Genomic DNA, 7,381 nt, shown 5'->3' with positions numbered 1-7,381 from the left:
CCTCTCCCGTCGCCACGGCCCGTAGGCACCAGCCACAGGTTGGAAAGGAGGAGATACCACCAGCCAGCCCGGCGGTTGTTCCCTGTCCTGCCATCACCAGGGGGGGCCCGGCAGAGCCAGCAGCTCCCCGGGGCTGAAGTTCCCAGCCCGGAGCAGAGGGAACGGCCACCACCGCGGCTGCAGCCGGGACCCGCGTCCGGCCGGGCCAGGAGGTGGACCAGCCGTGTTTCCTATGGAAACCCCACCTACAGGAAAAGGGAGGACTGGGCTGGTACAATGGCTGGGCGGGACAGGGGCTTGGGGGGGGGTGGGGGCAACACATTTCCCAGCTGGGAGAGGGGTTGTGGAGGTGCCCTGGGCTTCCAAACCTGAGGGGACCATCACTGCTGCCTACTGGGACAACATGTTCTACAGAAGGTGCCGCTCCTGCCCACAGCCCCGACCCCCCTGCAGAGCCTGGTGTCCCTCAGGGAGGTGTCTGCAAGGGCCAGCAACAGTGGTGGTGGGTTCCTGCCCTCCCATTGCCCCACACTCTTGGGTTTCTGACCTAGCCTCACGGTTGCCCAAACCCAGCACCAATCCCCAGCCCTTGGCTCTGCCTCTTGCTGCCGGGCTGGAGGGCAAAGCACCCGAGTCACGTTTCCCAGCTCACAGCTTGGGATTCTGTCACTGCTCCTTTTTGTTTGTTTTTTTTTCCATCTGGACACACCACAACAAGCTCGTGAATCACTGGGAGAGCTGCCACGTCAAACAGAGGCGGGTGGGTGCAGGGGAAGAAAGGAGGCTCCAGCAGATGCCAGCTGTGTCCTGCTGTCCCCATCCCCGCCGCCCATCCATCCTGGCCTCCTCTTCCCATCTTGGCACGTGCTCCATCCCCAGCTCAGCAGGGCTTTGACTTCCCCAACATCACTCCTCGCCCAGCACCGGTTTTGCACCACCCAAATCCCTCCTTTACCTTCTGTCAGCCCAGGCTGGGCTGCACTTTGGCTCTCGAGGTGAGTGAAGGCGCTGGGGACAGAGAAGGTCACTGCAGAAGTTTTCTTGGCCATTTCTGAGAGCAGAGCACCCTGATGGTGGGGATTGAGTCCCATCAGCCACATCACTTTTGCCATGACCCCCACATCCCTCAGGCAGCCCCCAGCAGCCCTACTGGTGTCCCATGCCCACCCTGCCCCCCACCTCCTGCTTCTCCAGCCTTGCTGGGCACCCCCGTGCCCCCATCTTCTTCCCACCCTTCCCTGCTCCCCTCACAGCTCAGGTTTTCCCACCACCTGCCTCCCTGCACTCAGCACTTCTCTTTACTATAAATGTTAATGCCACAATGAACAGGAAAAGCAAAACCCCCCCCAGTGCTGACCCACCACCCCACCTGGGGAGCTGGGGGCCACCACTCTGGCAAACCAGGAGGAAGGGACAGGGCAGAGGGGCTGGTGCTGTTCCTGGGCTCATCCCCGCTCCAGGTGACCTTTGCCAAGTCATTTCCCTGCTTTGTGCTCTGGTTTCCTCTTCAGCCGAGGAAATGCAGCCCGTGGGCACTCCTGGAGGGATGCTCTCCTGGAGCATCCTGGTGCCCTGGTGCCCTGCTCCCCAGCTGCCCATGGAGCTATGGATGGAGAAGAAGCAGATGTCTCCCAGCCCACGCCCTGCTTCCAGGTGGGAAAGCTGCCTCCTTCTGGGGAGAGTCTCATCCTTCCACCTCCTCTTGTGTTTGGGTGGTTTTTTGCCTCTTCTTTTCAGGGGTGGAGAGGAACAGAAGAACCACATGGAAATATCACCAAGGAAGGGAAATAAATGTTGTGCCTGAGAACTGGGGGGAGGGAGGTTCCCCAAAGAGCCCTGCAAAGACGTGTCCTTCCCCATCACCTCCCAAGCCATCTGCAGAACAAGTCCACCCCACCAAGTGCTCCATGTTTATCCCACCCCTGCTGTGCCAGATTCATTTTCCCAGCAACGCCAGCACCCACCAGTGCCCCCACCTGACTGGCTGAAGAGAGGATGCTCCTGGAGGCTGCTGCAGCCCCAAATAGCTTCTTTTTCTCCCCATTTTGAGCCCCAGTTTGCTCAGTCCCTGCAGGGAAAGGCACTGGGAAAAGTCACAGTCCCTGAGCAGAGGACCCCCCATCCCAAGAACCATCCCTCCCTCCAGCTGTGTGGGTACCAGCCCTGGTGACAAACCCAGGCAGCCCAGGAGAAAAGGAGCTGGAGGATCTAATGCTTTCGTTATAAATCCCTGCAGACCAGAGCTGTGACCCTGTGCTGTCAGGACAGCAGCAGGGACGGCTGAGGGACACTGCAAAAGCATCCCTGACCAGCAGGGCACACCAGCTGCACCTCGGGAAGGTGGGCAGAGGGAAACCGAGAGAGAAAACTGGGCAGAAGGGGCTTCGAGCTGAGAGCTGCCAGGAGCACAGACGAGTGAAGCAAGATCTGGTGCTAAAAACCAGCCACGTCTCCTCCCGTTTCCTGCTCACACACGGGCAGGTTTCCAGCACGCAGGTGCTTCCAGACCTCCCTAGACACGGTCGTGTCTAAGAACATAACATTCCCACCCCCCCTAACCCCCCAAGAGTTTGGCTGCACCTAAAACCTTTCATTGAAAGCTCAGGAAGAGCAGCCGTTCTGTTCAATTATTGCAGCGGTTGCTCTTCAGCTCCTGGTGAGGCTGGTAATGCCCCAAGCAGGTGTAAATGCCATCGAGGGGTGGGAAAACGCGGCTCTGCTGAAGCTCAGCTGCTCCCCAGGCTCCGGGGCAAGACGGGGACACAGGGGACATCCCAACCCCCCAGGGGTGAGGAGCTGCACCCGAGATTCCCAGTGCATCCAGCCCCACCGCGTTACCTCCAGCCCCACGGCCCCCAGGACCACGCGTGCCCTAGAGGCAACCGTGGGCGACCATCCAGAGGGGGAGGGGGGGAGGGGGAAGTTTGTCCTCCACTTCCAGCTGCAAGTTCCTGCCGCATCGTTTTGTGCCGAGCCTTGTTCCGAGCTGCCTAAAAAACAGCTCCAAAAAGAGGGGGGGGAAACAATAAAAAATGACAGCGACGACCTCAGCGTGTCCCCTCGCACCGGCCCCAGCGGTGCCTGCCTGGGAGCCGGGACCCCAGACACACCGATGCTGGGGAGAGGCAGAAATCACCCCCCCGGCTTGCTGCCTGCCCCTCCTGCCTGCCCCCCATAGCTGCACCCCCTGCCTGCACCCATAGCTACCCCTCCTGCCTGCCCCTCCTGCCTGCACCCCCTGCCTGCACCCCCTGCCTGCACCCCCTGCCTGCACCCCCTGCCTGCACCCCATAGCTGCATCCCCTGCCTGCCCCCCTAGCTACCCCTCCTGCCTGCCCCCCTGCCTGCACCCCCCTGCCTGCCCCCTGCCTGCAGTTGGCCGCCTCCACCAGCAGAGCCCACTGCTGCTCCGCGCTGTCCCCGGGCTCTCCCCAGCCCCAAACCCCGCAAGCACTTTGGAACCCCAGGCTGGTTTGGGTTGGAAGGCACCTTCAAGATCATCCAGTCCCACCCCCCTGCATGGGCAGGGACACCTCCCACCAGCCCAGGTTGCTCCAAGCCCCATCCAACCTGCCCTTCAACACTGCCAGGGATGGGGCAGCCACAGCTTCCCTGGGCAACCTGGGCCAGGCTCTCACCACCCTCACACCAAAGAATTTCCTCCTCATGTCTCACCTCAATCTCCCTCTTCCAGTTTTCATCCATTCCCCCTTGTCCTCTCCCTCCCTGCCCTTGTCCCAAGCCCCTCCCCAGCTTTCCTGGAGCCCCTTCAGGCACTGGAAGGTGCTCTAAAGTCTCCCAGAACCTTCTCTCCTCCAGGCTGAACACCCCAACTCTCTCAGCCTATTCAGCAGCAGGTGAACACCCTAATTAGGAGGGCAATTAAAGGAACTGCAAGCGATCCCTAATCAGGACAGAGTTAACAGGTGGTGCAGGAAGTTCTAAAGGCTTCCCAAGGCAGCAATCAGGCTCTGAGGAAAAACCACTAACCACAAAGTCCCTGCCAGCTCCTGCTTGCTGTGCTCCAGGAGCTCCCCTGCTCAGAGGAGAGAGATAAGGAGTTATTGTTGCTCTGTGTTCATAAAAAGATTATTGTTAAGAAGGGGGAGAAAGTCAGAAGTGAAATAAATTGGAACAAGCTCTGATTTTGAATAGAGAATAATCATGTCGGGGTAATTTGCATGAGCAGCTGCTGCCACCCGAGACCCCGGCTGGATTTTACAAAGTCTAGTGCTACAAAGAGCAACCCAAGGAGCAGGCAGCAGCAGAGCTGGGGACTCTGCAAAGAAATGACGTTTTATTGTGTAGGAAAAAGCTGTGTTGGCATATAAGCCTTGGGGTCCTCCTGGAGGAGAAAGCTGGGACAAGATTGTCACTTGTTCCCAGGCTCCAGTTTGTTGTTATGAATCTTACAGCAAATTTTAACTTCTCTTTTGTCATAAAATCATAGCATGGTTTGGGTTGGAAGGCACCTTCAAGATCATCCAGTCCTAACCCCTTGCATGGGCAGGGACACCTCCCAGCAGCCCAGGCTGCTCCAAGCCCCATCCAACCTGCCCTTCAACACTGCCAGGGATGGGGCAGCCACAGCTTCCCTGGGCAACCTGGGCCAGGGTCTCACCACCCTCACAGCAAAGAATTTCCTCCTCATGTCTCACCTCAATCTCTCCTCTTCCAGTTTTAATCCATTCTCCCTTGTCCTCTCACTCCCTGCCCTTGTCCCAAGCCCCTCCCCAGCTTCCCTGCATGCTAAAAAGTCCCTCTCCCTATATCTAAACACCTGTTTGCAAACTAAACACATGGAACAAATCCTGAGGGCCAGAACTTCAGTCCTAGCTCTTTCCAGAAAAGGTCACACAGGAGAAGGGGCCACTCTCAGCTCCTGGGCTGGAGGCATCAGGGCTCAGGGCAGGTGGGGGGGACTTGAAGCTCCCCCAGCACCACCTTTCCCTGCCACTTGTGTTTGCTTTTTGCTTGGCAGCCTGAAGCACCTGAACAGCGACAACAGCGCTTTGCGAGGATGGGCTTTCCCAGCTCCTGCAGGGTGGAAGTGATAGATCTGGGCCACAACACACATCAGGCCTGCACCAGCCCCCAGCGCCTGCAGATCAACGAGTTCTGGCAATAATTACCCATTTTATCTTTGTCTTTATTAATATTTAGACGTTTTTAATCTTTTCTTTGCAAACACAATGTTTCCCTGCTGCGGTTGTCCTTCAGCAGGAGCTGCTGTGAAAGCTCCTGTTCCTCTGATGAAAGCCTTTGTCTCGATCCAAGCTGCTCCCTGATCTGAAGTGACACAACCACGAAATCCAGGTGACACCATCTTGGTCACAGCTGGTGTCCCCCAGATGTGAGGTGACCAGGCTGGGGTGGCACAATGCAGCTCCTGGGATGGCTGGACGGGGTGAGGCCTCACCACAACCTCCAGCCACCCTTTGAAGGGGTGTCCCTGCTGCTAATTAGGGAGCTATCAATTAAAAAAAATTAGCCCTGTGTTGATGTGTGAAGGGAGGTGGGACTCTGGGTGGTTTTCAAGTGAAATGTTGGACCTTATCTCCTGTAACACAGGCCTGGGAAAGCTGATACTGCTCTGTCACCTCTGGAAAACAAAAGGGGGAAAATACCAAAACAGAAAACAACCCTGCAAAAAAAAAGAAAAAAAAAAAAAAAGGACTATAAATTACATGTATTGTGAAGACCAAACTTTTCCAGCATGTCCACTCACTCCTTAGCTTAGTGGGAGGAAGGACACTGGAGCATCTGCCCTGCCAGAAGCAGCTCCAGTGCCCAGAGGAACAGGTAAAAGACCCCATATCCTGTCCAACAGAGGGATCTGTGCTGGGCTGCAGCTCAGGACAGACACGGATCTGGCCTTTCTGTTCTGGGGAGGGAAGAGATGGGAATCACATTTTGAGTTCTGGGGCAATTCAGCAGAAGGAATGCTTGAGGGTGATCCCAGAGGCTGCTCTCCTACCCCAGGGGCTGTCTGAGCCCACACACCAACAGGTTTTGATGTCCAGCTTCCGCTGAGTGAGGAGAAACTGAGACCAGCTTCTTGTCCAAAGAGATGCCTGGTGCCTCCAGCAGCAGAAAGACTCCCAGGGCTGAGCAGGTCAACAGAGTCTGCTACCATCATAAGCCTTATGGGGTGCAGGACATTCCACATCTCCATCTGCTCCCTTGGTGCCACCTCAGTGAGCTTCTGCCTGGTGTGACCAAGCCACATCAACATCCATCCCACCATGGTTTTCTACACCAACCCCACCACCACCCCCTCCTCAGCTGGGACAGGCACTGCTGCTTCCAACACTGAAACCACCCGAGTCCCCAGGTCCTCCAGCAGAGATTCCCTTGGCACAGGGACAGCAGACAGCAATGTGGACCACGAAGATGGCCACAAGGAAGATGACCTCAGGTCTCCCCATCCCTGCTATCGTGCAGGCTCTGCCCAGAGATGTACATGTTTCTTCACCAGTGCCAACACCTCGAGATGTTCAGCCAACTGCAAGGGGTGGCTGATGTGCTGTTGTCACCTCTCCTGTGTCACCTCTTCTCTCACCCAGCTCCACTGGGGGACCAGACAAGATGTTCACTGCTGCTGGCTCCACTGCTGAAACACCAACACAGGTTCAGGTGCCACCTCCTCTCCTCTGGCTGTTTGCTACCCTGGGCTGAGCTGGCTGCTGAGGTCTGGCAGGAGGGAGGATGGAGGAGAAGGGGCCATGGGATGGAGGAAAAGAAGAGCTGGAGGCTCTTCTGTGCCATATAAATGGCATAATGAGGACACTGTGCATGTGGAAACATCTTTAATCTGGTATGCAACTCCTGATGATGTAAATTCCAGCTCCTGCCAAGGGGCTGAGCATATATCCAGAGCTCCCCAGCTGGGGCCAGGACCCAGCCAGCTCTCCTGGACACTCCCAGACAGTGGGGAACAGGGAAGACCAGGGTGAGAAAAACCAGAGGAGGTTCTAACACTGTCCCATGCAGGCTGACCCAGCCCCAGGCCCTGGGCTGGAGTCAGCTCTTGTCTGGGGACAGTGGCACTCCCCAAGCTGGACTTTTGAGGGCTGAGGATGGGTCACCACAGTGACCCTCAACCTCCTGGCTGAGCTTCCTGGGGAGAGACACAATCCTGGGGTGCAACAACCTCCACTGGGAATCAGTGAGTCTCAGCTAAGCTAACATCCCTGTCACTATTGTTCCAGTGGGACACAGTCCCTCGAGTGCCACAGCCTTGTCACAGGTATGAGATCTCGATGACATTGGGCTCAGCATTCCCACAGGGGAGGTGCTGCCTGCAGGGGCACTGGCAGCTCACACCAGCCAGCTCCTGCTGGTAGGGCTGGACAGGCAGCTTCTTCTGGGAGCCCAGCAT

This window comes from Apus apus, chromosome 13 (assembly GCF_020740795.1).
Source record: "Apus apus isolate bApuApu2 chromosome 13, bApuApu2.pri.cur, whole genome shotgun sequence".
Lineage (NCBI taxonomy): Eukaryota > Metazoa > Chordata > Aves > Apodiformes > Apodidae > Apus > Apus apus.
The sequence above is the reverse complement of the archived record's forward strand: the minus strand, read 5'-3'. Positions refer to the sequence as shown.